The 23,057-nt window shown below is 40.2% G+C and overlaps 1 protein-coding gene across 1 annotated transcript in view; it reads right to left on the reverse strand.

The window, feature by feature from the left end:
- SH3BGRL2 (SH3 domain binding glutamate rich protein like 2) overlaps positions 1–23,057 on the reverse strand; it is a 71,636-nt gene that overhangs the window by 47,717 nt on the left and 862 nt on the right. The gene's annotated exons all lie outside the window — the stretch shown is intronic.

Consider the following 23,057-nt stretch of genomic DNA (forward strand, 5'->3'; position numbering starts at 1 on the left):
AATCACAAAAGTTACTTTATGCCAGACATTAGACTGTCCAACAGCCAGGACACACATAATTTGACAGTAAGTTCTAAAATATGTAAGTTACAGCTTTGAATAATGATGGTTCCAGGGTAAGCAATTAGAAAGGTTCCTAAATGGAGATAATCAGATGACTGAAAGACTGAAACCACAGAGACAGACAAAATGATATTAATATGAATCACAAGTGAAAGGGAACACACCCAATTGTATGCTAAGGTGAAACCAGCAGATTGCTTCTTTTATTAGTAATGTGGATTTATGTTTTCTCAGAGTAACTCATTGTCTTTCTCGCTTGAAATTTTTATCTTGTCCTGAAGACTAGCTGCTGCTAAACCAATGCTAGCCTAAAAATATAGGAGTCTCTTTGACAAAATGACCTTCATGTTAAGGGGAAATGCTGTTTATCTCCTCAGACATGCATCTGCGATGTTCATAGCCTTGTTTCAGTTTTAATAGTTGTCTTGTTTTTTTCTCAGTTGATTTTGTTAATAATACCTTAACACAGGGTAGGGAGATGTGGCACAGTGTATTGTATTATATACATTTATCATTGACTTACCTAATGTTACATTGTAGATTAAACACTAAATATTAAGTGGTAATACTTGAAAAGGAACACTTATACCATAAGCCTTAGGAAATAATGTTTGTAATAAACTTAACTATGTTACATATCAGCAGGCAAAAATGTAGAATGTTACATAGTGTTATATGATGTGATTAAATTATAGTTCCTGCTGTTAAAAAAAATACATTTCTAAAAGTCACCCCCAGCCCAAAATATCTACTGGGTCCCCCCTCCTTACTGCTAGGTCCATTCTCCTCTGCTTGGAGGTTTTCTAAGCATTGATTCATCCTGAAAAACATTTATTGAGTACCAGGCCTAAGATGTCAGGCACCGTGAGAGATCTCAGAAACCACTCTGACTCCATGCTCCATCTGGGCCATACCTAGCCTACCTTATGTCCTACTGTGCACCTGAAACCCAATCTGGTCACAGCCTCTCTCAAAGTCTCATGGCCAAGGACCAGTTTGCTGTCATTCTTATATTAATGTTCTAATCTGTTGCAGAATGATACTTTTATAAAACAAGAAACTAATTTCTAGAAAAATTAAACAACAAAGACAAGCTATAAACCTGAAGTTTTCATTACTATAGTTGATAATATTATTCAGTAAAGTCGCTATACAAGTTTCTAAATGATTACCCTCAATTGCAGTACTTACACTGGTAACAGTTAAGTTCACGGACCAGACTTTGAGTAGCCCTGCTGCAGACAAACTTCTGAGCCTTCACTTGAAAGGTTCTTCTCCACTAAAATCCCCTCCATATTGTCCATACTTCCTATCCAAGTTCTATTTATTCTTCACAGCTCAGCCTCAAATCCACATTGCACTCAACTAAGCCTACCCTGTGGTTCTTAATTGGGGGTTATTTTGACCTCCTAGAGGACATTTGGCAATATCTGAAGACATTTTTGGTGGTCACAGCTGAGGGAATTTGGGGGAAGGATACTATTGGCACCTATGAGTAGAAGCCAGGGATGCTGCTAAAATATCCTAAAATGCACAGAACAGCCCTCACAGTAATGAATTATCTAGCCCAAAATGCCAGCAGTGCCAAGGCTGGGAAACCCTGATTTACGCTAACCACTGCCCTCCGAAATCATCTCCTTCACCAAACTCCCATTTATGCCCACGCTCACCACAATCTAGCATTTAATAACATACAGCCTGGCACTGTTTAATAACAGCTGCATGTGTCTGTGCCTCTTTCCCTGACTTAACCATCAACCCCTCTGGAGGATGAAGACAATGTGCACATCACATCTGCACCCCCATGGGTCTCAGTCGGGTAGCTTCAGAGGGGCTGCTTATACCCAGCAGCTGATTTATTCCCGTTTGATGTGATGAAAGTGGCTCTAACTACTTTCTCCATCAACATGTGTATAACAAACTACTTTTAGTCTGCATTAAAAAAAAAAAAAAAGTGTAGTACTTAGTGATGTAAAGCCTTAAAACATTAGCAGAACCATGGAATAAAAGATGCAGGTGGTTGGATTTTACTGTTTTTACATTTCTGTCAAGATTGTATGTTTATTATCTAAAGAAAAAAGTCAGCGAAGCATAAAATATGAATTTACAATGCCACTATTTGATGAGATTCTCTCTGAAAATTATAAACAACTCTTCATACACGTGCTTCCTGTTAATTAGAGGATACTCTGTAGAAGAGCAGCTACAGCAAAAATTGCTGTAATAGTCAAAACCCTCTGCAGTAAGAAGGAAATCCTGCTGAGGATAGTATTTTCTATAGACAAGAATTGCAGGACTCCAGCCAAAGGCCATGCCTTTATCAATGTGCGTAGACGCCACTCTGCAACACACTCTGTATTGTAATAAGTTGTTCTAATTTCTGTATCAGTCAGTCCTCAATTGTGTGAAAAGTTATCCTAACAGATTATCTATAAACTACTTCTATTTACATTTGAAAAATAATAAAGAACAGGATGATTTCCATAATTATAATTATATATTTACATAATTATTTATATATTTATACATTTATATATATTTATATAATTATTTATACTTATATAATCAGTTCACATTTCCATAGTAGGCATAAATTGATATACTTAAGGGAAAGTCTGGATGCCCTCACCTGCTGATAATCTGGATACTAGTCTTTCAAATCCCACATTGAAATCTGATTGCCAATGTTGGAGGTGGGGTCTGGCAGGGACTTTTTGGGTCATGGGGGCAGATACCTCTAGGATGTCTTGATGCCATTCTGACCAGAGTGCATGAGCTCTCACTCTTGTCTCCCCATTGAGAACTGACTGTTAAAAGGAGCCTGACACCTTCTTCCCTTCTCTCTCTCATGTCTTCCTCTCTCCTTGTGATGCCTGGCATGAATAGATGCTTTCTGAAGCCCTCACCAGAAGCAGATGCTGGTGCCATGTTTCTTGTACAACCTGCAGAACTGTGAGACAAATAAACCTCTTTTCTTTATAAATTACCCAGCCTCAGGTATTCCTTTATGGCAACCAAATGGACTAAGACACCTGCATTCTATGGACTCACCTATTGTCTTGAGTTGGTCATCTCATTGGCACTTTCCTCCCTCCTTGGGTTACTGAGTAACGTTAGCTTCCTTGTCTACTGAAAACTCCAACTATCTAACTTTGGCTGAAGACTCAATGCTATTTCTGTCCTACATAACTGCCACTGGGAACTTTCGTATCTTTCTGAAATCTCTACAGGCACTTGCCCTTCCCTCAGATGATACTAATTCCTGCATTCCAGATAGAAGAATGTCCAACTTGGAGTGTGCCTCCAAATTCTGGTCTCTCTACCTCAAATTTCTCTATATGTTCAGCCATATAATTCTCCATTCCATCTTGACTCCAAAGAAAAAGTAAAGAAATTAACAAAAGAGAATTAGGGTAACTCTGTGTGTGTGTGCATGTGCGTGTGTGTGTGTTTGTGTGTTTGTGTGTCTGTATGAGAGAGAGTACATAAGAATTAGCATTAAAAATAACAAACCAAAACCCTTTAAAAAGGTCAAGAGGTTCACTCAGATGTTTACAAGAACTTTCAATGTGCTAGACACTTCCTGAGGAACTAGAGAAACACAGGTGACAAAACAAAGCCTCTAATTTGATGCAGTGCAAAGTCTAAAGGGAAGACACAGAGCTTGCTTACAAGTAACTTCGATTTGAAATTGGCATTAACAGAGGCATGCCTACAGAGCCAGGGCAATCAAAGGGGAAAGTGCATGGGGAGGGCTAAAATGCTACACCTATGTGTAGACAAAGAAGAGAAGCACAGCACCAGAAACATAAAAAGGAGAAACACAAAAAGCACAGCTCCTAGGATGATGGGAACAGAAAGTCTGTAAGTATTATAACAAAAGGTAGAAAGAAGAGATGATGAAAGGCAAAAAAGGAGTTGCAAATGTGGGGGCCAGAGTTAGGAGCAAATAACCTACTTTCTCCTGGAATTGGAAATTAAGGTTTTCTGTATACTTGAAGCTCACCCTGCCAAACATAAATTTGTTATTATATTTTATTTTAAACTACTTCTGTTTAGAAATCTTTCTAAAATATACCAAATATGTGTCTGCATTGTAAAGCAGAGACATCAAACCAAAATATGCCAAACCTGATTTAACCTGTTCTAGAGTCAGAATCTTCATGATGGTCCATTTTTGTACTTTGATGTGGTGTACTGACATTCCCAGAGTCCATTCAAATGTAAAAGTCTGCTGTTTCACTCTATGCCAAACACAGTCTAAAACTATGCTTCTGGAATTCTCCAATTCTGCCTTAAGAAGGGAGTGTCACTTCTCAGAGCTTCCCATTATGACTTCCATCACTTGGGCTTTGACGACTTCTGCCTGTTTCATTAACAGTCCTCTGGGTGAGGTGGTCCTACAGGGTGGCCCTCTGCCATGAAGAATGTAGAATGAAGAGCCAATCACCTCTCAGTGGCTTTTCTGCTTCCTTCCAGGTCTCTTGCTTCATTCTACATGGTTCTAGAATTCTGATATCGAAATAGAATTCTACAATAAATTATCTTTAATAACAAAAGATTCTTCCTGCCACTTATTTAACAGCAATAAAATAAATCGTGTCCCTCACAGCCTTTATGTTTTCCAAAGTAGACTTCTAGCTACACTCTAATCCCGTTCCTCTTTGGCATGGTCATAAACTCTTGATTAGCTTTACTCTGATGTGGAAAACACAGAAACATTCATTCAATAAAATACTATGTGATGGCCGGGCGCGGTGGCTCAAGCCTGTAGTCCCAGCACTTTGGGAGGCCGAGACGGGTGGATCACGAGGTCAGGAGATCGAGACCATCCTGGCTAACACAGTGAAACCCCGTCTCTACTAAAAATACAAAAAACTAGCCGGGCGAGGTGGCGGGTGCCTGTAGTCCCAGCTGCTCGGGAGGCTGAGGCAGGAGAATGGCTTAAACCCGGGAGGCAGAGTTTGCAGTGAGCTGAGATCCGGCCACTGCACTCCAGCCTGGGCAACAGAGCGAGACTCCGTCTCAAAAAAAAAAAAAAAAAAAAAAAAAATACTATGTGAGAAGTGCTCTAAAAGGAAACGTGGGGAAATTAAAAGATAAACAGAACAGGTCCCTGACCCTGAAGAACTAAGAACTCAAAGAACCTTGACTGCATTGAGGCCAGGAGAAAACATTCCACAATCTACAGCATGGAGGGAGGTGGAAGAAAAAGGCTCTCAGTTTGGAGGGCAAAGGTGGAAGGAAGGGGAGAGGATAACCTTCATCAGGAAATAGGAATGCCACTGGCTTTGAAGAAATGAGGCAATCTTACCAGACGCAATGCAAAGTGAGCACAATAAGGCAAATAGCATGAGAAAGGGATAGGAAGTTTAGAGAAAAAGCAAAAAGAAGTCTGATATATATATACTATACATATATAAAATATATATTAGTCAAAATATATATATTACATATGTGTAATATATATATATATATTAGTCAAAAGACTAGAGAGAGAAAATGCTGCAAAGGTAGGTCAGAATCCGATCACATAGGGCCCAAAATGCCAGACCAAAAAGTTAGGCCTTGAAGCTGTAAGCTCTGAAAGGTCAGTGAAGTTTTTCTGAATCTAACACACAAGATTTAATCTTGTTAACAGGATGATTTTTTTTTCCTTTAATGGAAAAAGAATTCAAAGGTGAATTATTAATCATTTCATCCGTGTTAATTATCTCTTAGAACCAAGCTCGCTATTAAAACATTGCTGTGGAATTAACTACAGGGTGGCCACTTGTCCTGCTCTCATGCTACAGGAAATACATACAAAAGGAAAAAAGGGGTCATTAAGTCTAAAACAAAGGGCAGCATGGATATACAAATCAAATTCATTTATTTGACAAAAAAGAACAGGGAAAGCGACATCTGTTCCAATTCACAATAAATACAAAATATTTAGGTCTTTTAACTTTCCACTGGCCTCTTTTAAATAAGTAAAATTTTTTAGAATCTTCAAAACAGCCACCTTCCCAACTCGAGATTTGCTATTTTTCTATCTAGTTCTGATGACTTTCTTTGCCCTCATCCAAATAGATATATCTGCCCTCCTGACTTAGCTACAGGATGAGTACATTTAGGATTATATTCCATATGAGCCTGTGTTGTCCCAATTTTCTATGTTCATCTTTGCTCCCCAAGATTAAGAGTTGTTTGGGGGGAAGGATCATGCCATATACTCATTCTGAATCCTGAACATGGCTGAACACTGGACAACAGAAGATATTCATAAATACATAGGAGTTGATTAACCCAATTAATTTCCAAAATATATATTCCCTAAAGACTCAATTCTGTTATTCATATGGTCTGTGCAAGGAATAGAAGAAAAATTTGAAATTCAGAGCTAGAAGAAATCTTTAAAAAAAGATAACCACAACCACTTCTTAAAAAAAAAAATCAACATTATTAGTCATTAGGAAAACGCAAATCAAAACCACACTGAGGTACCACTGCATTCTCTAAAAGTGCTATAATGAAAAAGACAAATAATCACAAATGTAGGAGAGGATGCAGAGAGACTGGAACCCTCATACACTGCTAGTGGGAATGTAAAATGAAATGGCCACTGTGGAAAACAGTTTGGCAGTTCCTCAAAAATGCAAAATATCGCATTATCATACAAACCACCAATTCCACTCCTAGGTATATACCCAAGAGAACTGAAAACATATGTTCATACAAAAACTTATACACAAACGTTCAGAGCGGCATTATTAATCACAGCCAAAAAGTGGAAGCAACTCAAATATCCATCAACTGATAAATGGATAAACAAACTCTGGTATATTCATACCACAGAATATTATTCAGCCATAAAAAGAAATGAAGTGCTAATACAGTCTACAACATGAATGAACCTTAAAAACATTATGCCAAGTGAAAGAAGCCAGACATCAAGGGTTTCATTTATGATTCTATTTACATGAAATGTCCAGAAGAGGCAAATCCATTGAGCCAGAAAGCAGATTAGTGCTTGCCAGGAGCTAGAGGGAGGTGAGAATGGGGAGTGACTACTAATGGGCATGAATAGGGGTGATAAAATATTCTGGAATTAGATTATTGCACAACATAGTAAACACACACACACACCAAAAAACAACAACAAAAAAAAACACTGGGACATACAATTTTTAAAAGTTAATTTTATGGCATGTGAATTATATCTCAATTAGGAAACAACAATAACAACATAACAAAAAAGAAGCCCAGAGAAGCCAAGTTTCTTGTCCAAAGACAAAAAGTTGATTAAACAGCACCGCCAGATCCAGATTCCAAGCCTCCCAACTTCCAATGCAGTATTCTAGCTCCAGAATACACTGCTCTAGAAGTATTAGACAATGGATCCTGAGCTTGGAAGCAATGTAGACTTGAACTAGTCATTTAACAGTCATACCTTATCAAAAGAGGAAATGGAATTAAATGATCTCTTCAGTTCCTTCCAGTTTTAAAGCTATCTGAGTCCTCTCAGGTTGAGACCATTTCCTCTCTGATGCTATAGAGTGGTGGTTCTCAAACAGGGGCGATTTTGCCCCCTAGGGGGCATTGGAGAATGTCTGGAGACATTTTTGGTTGTCACAACCAGGAGGAAGGGTGCTACTAGCACCCAGTGGGTAGAAATCAGGCAAATTGCTCTATATCTACGATACACAAGACAATCCCCCACAACAAAGAGTTGTCCAGCCCAAAATGTCAATAATGCCACTGTTGACAAACCCTGGTTTAGGGTATGACCAACTATTTTCAAGCTTTTCAAGGCAGTTCCACCCTAGAGTTAATAACTTCAGAGTGGCAATTTTGAGATTACAGTGACTAGAGGCTGACACCATGCTAGCACCAAGCATATAGCAAACAGACAGGAACTTTTTAACCCCACTGCAGTCAACCTCCCTAAAGAGTCAAATATTCAAATGCCAACAGAAGTCAGACAGTTAATAATGTAAAATAATGAAGACAGCAAACAACTAATAACCATTTAAAACTAGTATTTCCTTCCTTTCACACACATGCACAAACTTTTGCTGGCTCCCATTCTTCTTGAAACATATATATAGCCTTCTCAATATAATCTTATGGTTTCCCACTTTTGATAGACACAGATGCCAAGAAGTACTTTCTATTATAAGACAAAAGAATATACAAGCTCAGCAACAAATGGCTCAGAGTTGGGAAAATGTAAAGAATGATGAGGGGCTGTGTAGACACCAAGGATACAGGCCCCAAGGCAAGAGGGTATCACTACTCAGTTCCAGTGGATCCATGCCAAGATGCCATGATGCCATGATGGAGTGAGGTGCCAGGATCAAGTAATCTTCAGATGTCTTCAGAAGAATGTGAAATCCAGGTTATGTTTGTGTCTAAGAAAGATATCTCCCAGTATTTAAAATATTTGCTCAAAAGAATTTAAAATGATGTGTTAACTCAAAAGAGGGTGTTTCAGACTTGAAACCAGATTGTGACTTCCAGCCTACACTAACATTAATAAACAATGACAGTCTGGGGTGTTCCTAAGGCTATGTTCCATCTAACTCAGGACCTTTTTTTTTTTTTTTTTTGAGATGGAGTCTCACTCTGTCGCCCAGGCTGGAGTGAAAGGGCGCGATCTCGTCTCACTGTAACCTACTCCGAGCCTGGGTTCAAGCAATTCTCCTACCTCAGCCTCCCAAGGAGCTGGGATTACAGGCACCCACCAGCACACCCAGCTAATTTTTGCATTTTTAGTAGAGACGGGGTTTCACCACTTTGGCCAGGCTGGTCTCCAACTCCTGACCTCAGGTGATCCACCCGCCTCTGCTCCCAAACTTCTGGGATTACAGGTGTGAGCCACCGCGCCCGGCCAACTCAGGACCTATTATCTGATTATTTGAACATTATTTTTTCTTAATTAAATCTATATAGCTCATTTAAAGTTGAAAAAAATCAGAAAATTATTGTCAACTTAAATTTAAATGACACTCAATAATAATAATGGCTGCTATTTCATTAAGCTTCAACAACTTTACAAGTAGATTTTCTGAGATCCAGAGAAGTAAAAAGGCACGCTCCGCCACCTTGCCCATTAGAGTATCAGATCCATAATTCAAACCCAGGTCTTTCTGCCCCTAGAGTCTACATTTTTTTTACTCATCACTGCCCTTGTATCACACAAATTTACTCTATCTACCAAGCTTATGAGGCTCTCTCAATAACTTGCGTATAAATAATCTAATATTAGAGAGATGGCTGACAATAAACAAAGCATAATGATCTCGGAGCAATTAAACTGGACAGATGAAGTATGTAAACAGCAGCTTCACTGACCACTCCTGCAGGCCTCCTCCCTACCCATGTGTGCTGACTGAATCTTTCCCTTTACAGATGAAGGCTGTCTACACTCCCCCAGACCCTCAATTCCCTCCCTGCCACCAACAGCCCCAACTCTGGCCTCCTACTTTCTACTCCCTCTCTTGCATTCATCTCCCTCAGTAGGCTGCAATACATTGATAAACTCCTTCCACTAACAAGAACACTTTTGTGCAGAGCATACAACGGGGAATAATCAGCCCATAAAGAACATTTCTCCTAGTAACCTAGGATTCAAGATGTAAAGGATGAGGGCACACACCTCCACAGCAACCATTTGTCCCCATGGATCTGTTGCCCAAAAGGCCCCAATATATTAAATATCTCTGCCTATGACCCCATCTCTGGGTTACAGCCATCCTGGCCAACCTTTCTTTCTCCATATTACCTATTGCCCTCTCATCCAATCCTGCTCCCTCCAGTTCAACCCATCAAGTTGGTTCTATTCAACTTTATCACACACAGCAAAAGAACCACATTCGAAGGAAATCATATATTTAGTTTCAGGACATCCAACAAAACATTAAACAGTCTCTTCGGAGCAGTGCCTGTTCTCATTTCCTTTAACTTCTGAAGTCTTCCTCTGGGACATGGCCTATAGGAAGAAGATGGTACCGATCTGGTTATCTGAACCTTCTGGGTTCTATGACAAGACAAGTTATTTAAAGTTTGGGCTTCTTACTCTTCTGAGAGGGGGCAGGGTAATTATAAACAGCTACTGGCCGGGCGAGGTGGCTCAAGCCTGTAATCCCAGCACTTTGGGAGGCCGAGACGGGCGGATCACGAGGTCAGGAGATCGAGACCATCCTGGCTAACACAGTGAAACCCCGTCTCTACTAAAAATACAAAAACTTAGCCGGGCGAGGTGGCAGGCGCCTGTAGTCCCAGCTACTCGGGAGGCTGAGGCAGGAGAATGGCGTGAACCCGGTAGGCGGAGCTTGCAGTGAGCTGAGATCCGGCCACTGCACTCCAGCCTGGGTGACAGAGCGAGACTCTGTCTCAAAAAAAAAACAAACAAACAAAAAAAAAAAAACAAATAACATACACAAGCCCCCTAGTACTGCCTGCACATGTGAATGGTACTCATTGTTATTATCACAAAATACTCGTTTTCAATTTTAAATCATACTCCTTTTAGCTTCCATCAGTCTCTGAAGAAGCAAAACTATTACTTTCACATGCTCTAAGGACAACATGCCTACAATTATCAGCTCAGCAGCTGAGTGGAGACCCCGGAACCACTCCTCAGGAGTCCTGCACAATTCCCTCTGTTTATTACAGCTTGAGTTCAGACACTGTTATTCTAGCATGCTTGCTGCGATAGCACAACCCAGGTTCTCATCAGTCTCTTGGTCAGGGGCTCTTCTGGTGGGCAATGTGGTGCAATATAAAAAGTACCAGGCACAAAATCAGAAGAAAAGGGTTTGAATCTAGGCTTTATCACTGAGCTGAATAATCCTAGACATGCTACTTAATTACCCTGTGTCTCAACACTCTCATCTGTAAAATGAGTATAATAAATCATAGTATGGCCAGGCGCGGTGGCTCACGCCTGTAATCCCAGCACTTTGGGAGGCCGAGGCGAGTGGATCACAAGGTCAGGAGATCGAGACCATCCTGGCTAACACGGTGAAACCTCGTCTCTACTAAAAATACAAAAAATTAGCCGGGCGTGGTGGCAGGCACCTGTAGTCCCAGCTACTTGGGAGGCTGAGGCAGGAGAATGGCGTGAACCCGGGAGGCGGAGCTTGCAGTGAGTTGAGATTGCGCCACTGCACTCCAGCCTGGTCGACAGTGCGAGACTCCATCTCAAAAAAAAAAAAAAAAAATCATAGTTTGTAGGACAATTGTAAAGATGAAATAACATAAAGTAAATATTGTACCACATTGCTGGACACAGGTAAAGAGTAACTGTTAGCTGCCCTTTCAGTGTTCCAAGGCTCAGTACAATGGGTCCCCTCTTCCAGCTGTCTTTTTCCTTCTCCTGTCTCCCACAATTTTCCACAAAGCCCCCTTACTGCTTTTACCATCATCAACCTGCCCATCTGCCAGATCTGAAAGTGCCCAACTTATGTTTCACAGGTATTCAAAATTCACAGTGTTCAGATTCACAGTCAGGATTCTAGGAAATTCCATTCATCTTCATTAAACACAGAAATCCTGGCCCCTCACTGCCCCCAACCGCCACCAAATTTGGGGTGACAGACAAGGCATGATGTTTGCAGAGGATATCCATCAATTCAACTTGGTGTTTCATATTCCTTCTCCCTGTTACTCACAGACTCAACATATTCTTTATCAGTTACAAGAATCTGAAAGACAGAGTCTAAACACATGAGGTCTAAGGCAGGGATGGCAAATACATGGCATAAGCCCTAATCCTCCCTCTGGTACCAAGGCAGGCATCGACAATCAATCACACTGTTTTCCTGCTGATCCCAGTCAAGGCTCCAAAACCCGGCTCTCTGGAGAGCCTTGACTGGGATCAGCAGGAAAACAGTGTCCCTTAGACACCAAAATCTTTGGATGCTCAAGTCCCTTATATCAAGTCATATAGTATTTACATATAACCTATGTAAAGCATGGTATAATTTAAATCATCTATAGATTATTTATAATATCTAATATAATGTAAATGCTATGTAAATAGTTGTAATACTATATTATTTAGGGAATCAGGACTAGAAAAAGTCTGTACATGTTCAGTACAGATGCAACTGTCCACTTTTTTTCTCATTATTTTTGATCCACACGTGGGTGAATCCACAAATATGGAACCCACAGATACCAAGGGCTGACTGTATTATGTATAGCAAAGAATAGTGACCATGTGCATAGTAGTAAGCACTTTTTGGGGAGTGAAAATATGATCTGAATGACTCATGTACAACATGCCACGTACCTATAAAACATCCAAACATTACAGCAGAACTCTAACTAAATGGTATGTTTGGGGAATGGCTTGCTCAAATTATAATGTTTTCACATATTTAAGTAGAAAACCCTTTACACCTAAACTTACTAAAATCTCTCCTAAAATTATACCTGCATGCATCCCCAGCCCAGTAAGTAGTTTGTACTATATATAATTTTTGGATGATTAAAGAACTTACACAGTTCAAGGTCATCGTGATTTTTTTTATCGTTATGCTGTTATCACTACTACTACTGAAGATGATTATGACATAGAAAAAGTAGGTAACATGCACTGAGTACTCACTATGTCATGGCACTCAGTTAAATGCCGAATGCAGAATCATTCATTCATTCAAAGCTCTTAAGAGCTTTTCTATGCATAAAATACCATTCCTATCCCACCTTTACAAATGAAGAGGCTAAGGTTACTTGTCCAATGTCATGCGTTTCATCAGTGGCAGAGCTAGGATTTGGACTCAGCCCCTGCCTTAACCATAACACTGTTCTCTAATGATGGATTCCCATAGCCAGGACAGAGAGGTAGGTGCATGGGTTGAATATAAACTGACTCCAGAATTAAAGAAATCAGCACATATTCAACCCAAACATTTATTTTGGCTAGTAAGCAGTTTGTTTATCATAAAAGAACAGTGAAATCTGAACTCCCATCAATGGAGGGCTCAGGCCTATAAAGGTGGCCAATTCCCATTCGAAGAAACTGCGCCAATGAACATAATTATTAAAAGAGAACCAGTGACAGATAAGCAGAGACTGTGATTTAAAACAAACCAAAAAAAAAAAAAAAAAAAAAAGAGCAAGAGAGAGAACCACTGAGCTTTAATTCACATGGGAATGTCATGAATAAAGAAGACCACACTCCCACGCCTTGTGGAACATGCAGAAGGAAAACAAGTTAACTCAAAAGCTATGCTTGTTGCTCTTTGGGTTTTTTGTTTTGCTTTGTTTTGCTTTTAATATTAGATCGGTATGTAGCAATAGCTGCTGACTTTAACTATATTTGCATTTACCAAATACCACTGAACTGACCTGTCAATCAAGTCACCTAATTGTGTGTCTCTTACTCTCAGTCCTCCACTCTCAAAGCCACTAGACTGAAGATGACAAAAGCCATTTCAGATGTGAGCCATGACCCAGTAGGAATTGGAAAACACATCCTGAAATAGTTAGAACCCCCTGCCCTCAGTCACACCCAGTGTTCTCTGTCTGCTAAAGGAGCTGAGAAGCAATGCTGGTAGAGGGCCCACCAGGACCCCACAGCAAAGCAGGCACACCCTGCTGGGGTACCTTCCACTTCGGGGGTCAGCTCCAAGAAACAACCCATTGGAGTGCTGCCAAATACTGCACCAGCTCAAAAGAGTCAGATCCCCTTGGGAATAAGCTGTCAATAGTAACAAAGGTGACCAACAAAATTGTTCCCAAATTGTCCCAGGGGCTGTGCCAGCCTAAAAGTGCCTAAGTTTGTAGGGAGGTGGGGCCCCAACCACCTACATGCTGGCACCTGAGTTCAGCATCCCACCGCAAAGCTGTCATGAGCCAGAAGGGAAACATTCAATTAAGTGCTTCTCCGAGCTTTATTTCTTTTTTAGAGTTAGAAAATAAAACCAATCAAATATAAAAGAGATAGCAATACTAACCCTTTAAATTACCACAGTCCAGTTCCTGAGAAACTAGCCAGTGCTGACAGATGAAGTCAGATAAGCCTATTAAGAGAGAGAGACAGAAGTGAAACTGCACTGCCTTAAATTGGGTTGTGCAGTTTCTAGCTGGTACAGGTTTCCAATCTCCAGATCTCCAGTTCCTCCCCTCCTGCCCTACTCCTCCCAGCCACCCCAGTGCCCCCCAAAATCTAAGCCATGGCACATACTTATCACTGTCTAAAAAACACTAAACAGAAGGCTTGTTGATATGTTCTTAAGCTAAAACTAGAAGGAGGACCCTCAAAAGACAACTGTATATAACCTGAGGTAGAACAGTCCCCACAAAAGTTAACAAGCATTTGCCATTTCACAGAAGAAAGAAAATGTTCACTAAATTTTTAAGGCTAACCTCTTTTTTTGCATCATGGATAAACAGTATAAAATAAAATTAATCACAGAAAAAAATGAATACAGGAGTGTGGTTTAAATCAGAACTTAAATGTCTAACTAACTCTCCAGCTAAAATAATACCCATTTAAAGCAATTCCTGCTGAAAAACTCCTGAAGCCTAAAAGGGTCTCCTGAGTTTGGAGCTTCGAGGGTGACTTTTTTAAAAAACTGACATTTAGCAGGTGAAATAATAATTTCTAGACCCCATTCTTAAATATGCATTTCAAACTAAAGTATTTTTGTTGGTGGTGGTGATGGTTTTGGGGTTTTATTTGTTTGAGACAGGGTCTTATTTTGTCACCCAGGCTGGAGTGCAGTAGCACAATCTCGGCTCACTGCAGGTTTGACCTCCCGAGGTTCAAGCACTCCTCCTGCCTGAGCCCCCCAAGTAACTGGGACTACAGGTGCATGCCACCATGCCCCGCTAATTTTTTATATTTTTTGTAGAGATGGGTTTTGCCATGATGCCCAGGCTGGTCTCGAGTTCCTGAGTTCAAGAGATCTGCCTGCCTCAGTCTCCCAAAGTGCAAAGATTATAGGCATGAGCAAAGTGCAAAGATTATAGGCATCTGACACAAAACATTTTAAACTTTCATATATAATGATCAGTAAGTCACGCTAATTTCTACTTTAGAAAGTGAAACATTCACTATGAATCTAGACTTTTTTCTATTCTGTCACCCATTTCTAATTTGATAGAAAAAAACAATTCATTTAAGAACTTTTTATAAATCAAAGATGAAAAATAACTAAGGAAGAAATATTGTTTAGTTAATATCTCACACTGCTTCCTGTTGCCTGCTGAGTTTTTCACCATCAATAGCTCTTTTCCTTTTCAATTTTTGTTTTTTTTTTTTTTTTTGAGACGGAGTCTCGCGCTGTCGCCCAGGCTGGAGTGCAGTGGCCGGATCTCGGCTCACTGCAAGCTCTGCCTCCCGGGTTCACGCCATTCTCCTGCCTCAGCCTCCTGAGTAGCTGGGACTACAGGTGCCCGCCACCGCGCCCGGCTAATTTTTTGTATTTTTAGTAGAGACGGGGTTTCACCGTGGTCTCGATCTCCTGACCTTGTGATCCGCCCGCCTCGGCCTCCCAAAGTGCTGGGATTACAGGCGTGAGCCACCACGCCCGGCTCCTTTTCAATTTTTGATTTTTAAAAGTCAAAAAACAGAAAAAAAACAACACTCACACCATCTTACATGAGACTTCCTGCAATGTGCAAACCACCTTGTTTTTCATATTATAAATATATGTCAAAATTTAGTTTCCTCAACAATCAACAGAGTGAAAAGACAACCTACAGAATGGGAGAAAAGGTGAAAACTATGCGTCAACAGGAGACTAATATTGAGAATATACAAGGAACCCAAACAACAGAAAAAAAAAATCCAATTAAAATTGGATAAGTGATCTAAATAGATAGCTCTCAAAAGAAGACACACAAATGGCCAACAAATACATTTTAAAAATTCTTAACATCAGTAATCATCAGGTAAATGCAAATCAAAACCATAATGAGATTGCATCTCACCCCAGTTAGAAAGACTACTATCAAAAAGACAAAAAGTAACAAATGCTGATGAGGATGCAGAGAAAGGGGAACTCATATACTGCTGGTGGGAAGCAGTATATGAGTACAGCCATTCTAGTGAACAGTATGGAAGTTTCTCAAAAAACTACAAATGGAACTACAATTTGATTCTGCAATCCCACTACTGGGAATTTATCCAAAAGAAAGGAAATCAGTGTATTAAAAAGGTATCTGCAGTCCCATGTTTGCTGCAGCACTATGCACAATAGCCAAGACATGGAATCAATCTAAGTATTGAACGTACGAACGGATAATATGGTATATATACACAGTGGAATATTATTCAACCATAAAAAGAATAAAATCCTGTACTTATGGCAACATGAATGCACCCGAGGACATTACATTAAGTGAAATAAGCCAGAGACAGAAAGATAAATACATGTTCTCAACTAGATAGGAGGAGTAAGTTCTAGCATTCTATAGAATTGTAAGATATTTCCAGATAGCTAGGAGAGATTTTGAATGTTCCCAACACAAAGAAATAATATTTCAGGGGACTGATAAGTCAATTACCCTGATTTGACCACTATACATTATACATACAAAAATATCACTAGATATCCCATAAATGTGTATAATTATGTATCAATTTAAAAAAACTTATAATTCTTCTATTTTCTTTTTTTTTTTTTTTTTTTGAGACGGAGTCTCGCTCTGTCACCCAGGCTGGAGTGCAGTGGCCGGATCTCAGCTCACTGCAAGCTCCGCCTCCCGGGTTCACGCCATTCTCCTGCCTCAGCCTCCCGAGTAGCTGGGACTACAGGCGCCTGCCACCTCGCCCGGCTAAGTTTTTGTATTTTTAGTAGAGACGGGGTTTCACTGTGTTACCCAGGATGGTCTCAATCTCCTGACCTCGTGATCCGCCCGTCTCGGCCTCCCAAAGTGCTGGGATTACAGGCTTGAGCCACCGCGCCCGGCCAATTCTTCTATTTTCTTAATAAAAATAGTTTGTATGCTACTTATAACGGGTAAAAGAACATCTGCAGAATTTGAAGTTGCATTCCAGAATCTAAAGCTTATCTTAAAGTTTCCTTCTAATAGTATATAATTTTGACACATTATCATATATGTTTTTCTTTGAATAACTGGGTCAATGAGAATTTCAGGGAAATAAAATACCATCAATTTCTCTGCACTCAAAGACATAGTTCTTGATCAACTCGATTTGTTTTCTTCTGTAATTATAAGTGAAATACATTTTGATTTTCGATTTTCTTTTCTTTTCTTTTTGTTTTTTTAGATGGGAGTTTCACTCTTGTCACTCAGGCTGGAGTGCAATGGCACAATCTCAGCTCACTGCAATCTCCACCTCCTGGGTTCAAGTAATTCTCCTGCTTCAGCCTCCCAAGAAGTTGGAATTATAGGCACCCGCCATCATACCAGGCTAATTTTTGTATTTTTAGTAGAGACGGGGTTTCACGCTGTTGGCCAGGCTGACTCGAACTCCTGACCTTGCAATCCACCTGCCTCAGCCTCCCAAAGTGCTGGGATTACAGGCATGAGCCACTGTGCCCAGCCACATTTTGATTTTCAAATAAATTATTTTATCTTGCTAAAAAACAATTAGTTTCTTCAAGTAGATTGAAATGCTTAAAATATTAATATACAAATGGGTAAACAGCTCCTAATTTCATAAAGGAATCCATACCCTTTGTTCTATTTTTAAGTTTCAATGTTACTGAAGAATGGATTAAAAGCACATCAAATCTGGGAAATACTAAAATGTACTAGAAAAACTGAGGTTAGATCTTCACTTGGGATATTAAAAAATCCCATTTTCTAGCAAAAGACCTCACACATAGACTATAGTTCCATATACTTCAATATCCCGCTGCTGCCTTTAAGTGTCAAGAAATGTGGCCCAGTCTTTCCAATCAAATGAGAAAAACTCCATATATATATATATATATATATATATTTTTTTTTTTTTTTTTTTTTTTTTTTTTGAGACGGAGTCTTGCTCTGTCGCCCAGGCTGGAGTGCAGTGGCGCAATCTCGGCTCACTGCAAGCTCCGCCTCCCGGGTTCACGCCATTCTCCTGCCTCAGCCTCCCGAGTAGCTGGGACTACAGGCGCCCGCCACTGCGCCCGGCTAATTTTTTTCTATTTTTAGTAGAGACGGGGTTTCACCATGGTCTCGATCTCCTGACCTTGTAATCCGCCCGCCTCGGCCTCCCAAAGTGCTGGGATTACAGGCGTGAGCCACCGCGCCCGGCCGAAAAACTCCATATATTGGTCTTTTTATTTCAATCCTCATGTTGCACGCTATTATGGGTTGAGTTGTGTCTTCCCCAGAATATACTGAGGTCCTAACCCCCAGTACCTATGAATGTGACCTTATTTGGAAATAGGATGCTTGCAGATTATCAAGGTAAGATGACATCATTAGGGTAGGCTCTACTCAGTATGGCTGTGTCCTTATAAAAACACAACATTTGGGCACAAAGATACATGCACAGAGGAAGAATGCCATACGAATGTGAAGGCAGAGATGAGGGTGATACATCTACAAACAAAGGGATGCCAAACATTGCCAGCAAACCATCAGAAACTACGAGAAAGACACAGAAAGGACTCTCCCTCACACCCCTCAGAAGGAAGCAACCCCACCAACTCCCTGATCTCAGGCTTCTAGCTTCCAGAATGTTGAGACAAATTTCTGTTATTTAAGCACCCCAGTTTTTGGTATTGTGTTAATGACAGCCCTAGAGAACTAATATACAAACTTGCTCACCCTGACCTTCCGTCACCACCACATCCACTCCTTGGGACCCCAACTTACTCCTGCTTCTTCTGATCACTTGTATGCTCCCAACTCTTCCCTAACCTCACTCCACACCCTCCTCTGCCTATGTCCTCCAGCCCTGTTTCTGTTCACTGGGTACCACTTGCATTTTGGATAGGGCAGTTCTCTGTATGGGGCTGTCCCACACACTGTAGGATGTCAAGTACCCCTGAGACTCTCATTCCCCCAGGATGCTACAGAGCCCACAAGGAGAACATCTACTCTAGCAGCTCTAAAGCCTCCTGCCCACCAGGGTTTGATTAAAGGTTTCCCCACCTACTGAGTAGGATCTCAGTCTGGTCAGCTTGCTTCAGTCTCTTCCTCTGGAAAATGGAAATAAATATTAATAATTACCCTGCCGTGTGTCAGTGAGGATCCAATGAACTAAAGATCCTAAAGTGGCCAGTTATACTCTCATTCGCGTTATTAGAGTAACTCAGGAATTAATACCCACTCTATTCTACATGATCACATCCTGACTAACTGCCTTAGAACTCTTTTCTGAGGTGTCCTTACACAGGGAGGCCTCACTGAATACATTCATGGGGATGTAACACCTTACCTGGTAATTGTGTGTATAAAAAAGTTATAAATCACCCAAAGCAGTAGGTATGCACTTTTTCAAGTTGCAAACAGCAAGACAACTCTGAGCATAGTTTCCATGTGTTCCCCTTCCATACCCACCCTCACTTGAGGTTCTATCTGTGATTTCCTACTTTGCTTCCAATACCTTTGTATCTTTTGCTCCCAGTGATGGTGGCTCTCCAACATCCAGGGATATACTGATGTCTAGCTCATTTCACCCCGCCCCGTGGAAACATCTCCCAAGCCAGCATCAGTCCTTCACTCTTCCTTCATTAAACAGTTTGCATCCCAAGTCTCTGAACCGGGGAGAGAGAGAGAACTGATTTATGCCATGAGGGCAGAATCTATGTCTATTCTGACCATCGCATATGCCTAGTACCTAACATCACCTAATACAGAGCCTGGGTAAGTAAGTTTTCAGTGATTGTCTGATGAATACATGAATCATTCAATGCATGAATGAATGCATTCAGGCATCAAGAATCTGGCTTCCTATGAAATCTCAGCTCTGCACTGACTGGACATAAATGGCTTCCGGGAAAGCCACTTAATCTCTATGCCTAAATTTCCTTTTCTAAAAAATGAGGTGGTTGGGCTTCACTAAAAATATCTTTAGGTTTCCCTCCAACTCTAACAGAGCCCAGGAACTTTAATGAGGAGTAAAAGATTTTATTTACTTTTTGAGAAATGTTAGTCAAGGCAAGTAGGAAGGTAAAGATTCTTCCGAAATCACACAACCAGGGCTCCCCCACTGCCAAGCAGCTCCATGTTCCCTGAGAAACAAAAGGCTCCAGGCAGCAGACAAGCTGCAGAAACTAAAGACATCTCTGAGATGCTAAGCACTACAGAGTTTGTCATCGTCGGTTTCTTTCAGTCTTCCTTCAGGAGTCTACCCTGTCCCACCCAAAGCTCCCCCTTTCCAGCTTGAGCAGGATGGGCTCAAGAACTCTCTCCCAGGCTCCAAATCTAACTCAATTCCTCTCCCTGCCATCTGCCTAAGGCTCCCACATGCATATTTTATGATTTCTGGCACATTTCCTCTTTATCTGACATCCTGCAATGCATCTCTCTGCCTTCTATATTATTTCTAGCTCTGGTAAGAATGTTCCTGCAAGAAGCATGTGTCCTTAGGTTGTACTTTACTACCTTTCCTAACTCATCTCCCATCTGTGAATTCCTTGGAGACACAGACCACACCTTCTATTCTCTGGCTTCCCACAAGACCAAGGACAGAGCTGGGCAAGCAGCAGACTCTTAGAAAATACTTGTTGAATGAGTAAATGAAATAATTGACCGATTTCGATGTTTTTAAAGTAAAAAGTCATATTCACATATTTCCTGGACAAAGTTACTAAGACTTCCTCTTTCAGTAATACATCAAGAATAAATTAAATTTTAAAATGACATTTCTATGAATATACTATTTTCTTAGAACTGAGAACAAAAAATTTCCCTACAATATAATGTGAATGAATAGCAACATGGTCAGTTGAGTAAGAAATCTGATTTTCAGGTATCTATAGCATAATAATGTGGCATTGCTTTTGTTTCCTAGTAAAAGCTGACTTCTCCTAGAGCCAGGTAAGACAAAAGAGGAATCATCCCTTGGTGTTAGTTATTCCAACTGCTAAAGTGGAGAGCTTAGGGGAATCAGAAGAAAATAGGATGATTTTCTCTAAATAGATGGTTTAAATCTATTGATGATTGAAGCAGAGCATCTTTTTAGAAATCCTGGGACTTACTTGGCTAAGTCGAATTCTGGTCACATCCCTTCCTTGTGGTTTAATAAACTTCAGCTAAAACCAAACTGACTAAAGAATCAAATTATTTGTTCTCCTATGCACTTGCTGGCCACGGCTAGGCACCAAATGAAACACTAACAGCAGTCAACCCAACACTGCTGGAGGGAACACATCATGGCTATGCCACTAAAGCTTAATACAGCTTAATGCTACTGGCCCCATTAGCCTCGCCAGCCCAAGAATTGACCTAAATATCCTCATTAGTTCTTAGAAATTATTATTCTTACATATTAACATAACCTTAACATCACTAAAAGTATGGATATTACAGATAAACTGTGTACTGATATAGGAGATAAAAGTACAATTGGGGAGCCTCAATGAATAACTGTGTATTGATACAAGATATCATTGAGGAGACTCAATGAACAAGTATTTTCTAAAACCTGAAAAGACTGCGTCGTCAAACAGCAGAACATTAAAATAGATAATTAGTGTTTATGGTCTGTAAGCATGTGGTAACTGCGTATGTCTTCTAGCTCAAACGAAACCATGTCAGAACACATGCTATCAGGCAGGGCATTGAGGGGATCTGAGACTTCACAGTAAAATGCCCAAGGAAAGAAATTCACCTTGAGACTAATAGGCAGGTATATTGTTCAAGCAAAAGAAGCTGTTATAATGGTTCATCCACATTTACTCACCTGGTGAAGTCAAAAGACTTTAAAGCTAGCGTGCAATTCTGAGTTATTCATGAAAATCCTTCATTTTACAGAAGAGAAACTCAGGCAGAGATGAGGCACCTTATCCAAGCTTACACTGCACTAGTCAGGGCCCACACTAAAACTTTAGTCTCTTAATTTTAGCTCCATGTGCAAAACACAAAACATTAAATTTAAAAGTTAAAAAGGCACACAGCAGGCAGGCAATAAATATTTGCTAATGGAACTGAAGAAACAAAGATGTGGAGTACCAAAACTATCTCAATATACTACCTACTAATAGAATAAGCCAAGTCATTACCTTGACTTTGTCTGACTTGCTCAAAGTAGCCTAGGCTTTATCTCTTGTGGAAGGGATAAAAACCATTTCTTCCATAGTCAATACAATGCTATTGGGACAATTATAGAAGCATGCAAGTCGGTGGTGAAACCAAGAGCTTTGTAGCATTCTTAGTAAGGAGTGCATTTGAACAAATCTACCCTTGAAACGGTGCCAGTTTGTAAACACATGAAGTGTGGCTTCAGTAGGGAAACCTACAAAAGGCAGGGATGACTAACCAACCCAAATAGCTAGAAACACCAGAAACTGTCAGAAGTCTGACGACTCCAACATGCCTGCACATAAGGATAAGTTGCATTTTCCCATCTATTGTTTCTAGTGCAAATGGGGGTGGAGGGACTTTGTATGATCGTGTTGGTTTCTTTTTAAATAAAAAACTTCAGTTAGTTTACAAGGATTTTTAAACAATATTTTATTCCATCCTCCACTCCACCCGCTTAAGAAACAAATTTTGGAACAATCTGACTAAGCTACTGGGCAGACAATTGGCCAGACCAAATTTAAGCAATCTACAATGCACTTTTTGATGTTACTTGATTATATATGTCACCAAGGAGGTTCTTAAATCTATAGTTGAACTCTTGGTTAAGGAAAACAAGTCTCAATAATCATGTAAAACACATGTGCTATGTCCCTCAGTGGGCTGTCAAATATACTAACTACTGAATTTTTCCTTAAAGTCTGACATCTCTAGCTATTTAATTTTCCTCCCTTTAAAAAAAAAAAAAAATTCTTTCTAAAAAAATTCAAGAACATCCACCAAACAGAATAGTTAAAAATAATTAAATAAAAAAAACCACAATTCATAGATCCCCAGGATAAAATTTC

The sequence above is a fragment of the Macaca mulatta genome, chromosome 4, assembly GCF_049350105.2.
Source record: "Macaca mulatta isolate MMU2019108-1 chromosome 4, T2T-MMU8v2.0, whole genome shotgun sequence".
Taxonomy (NCBI): domain Eukaryota; kingdom Metazoa; phylum Chordata; class Mammalia; order Primates; family Cercopithecidae; genus Macaca; species Macaca mulatta.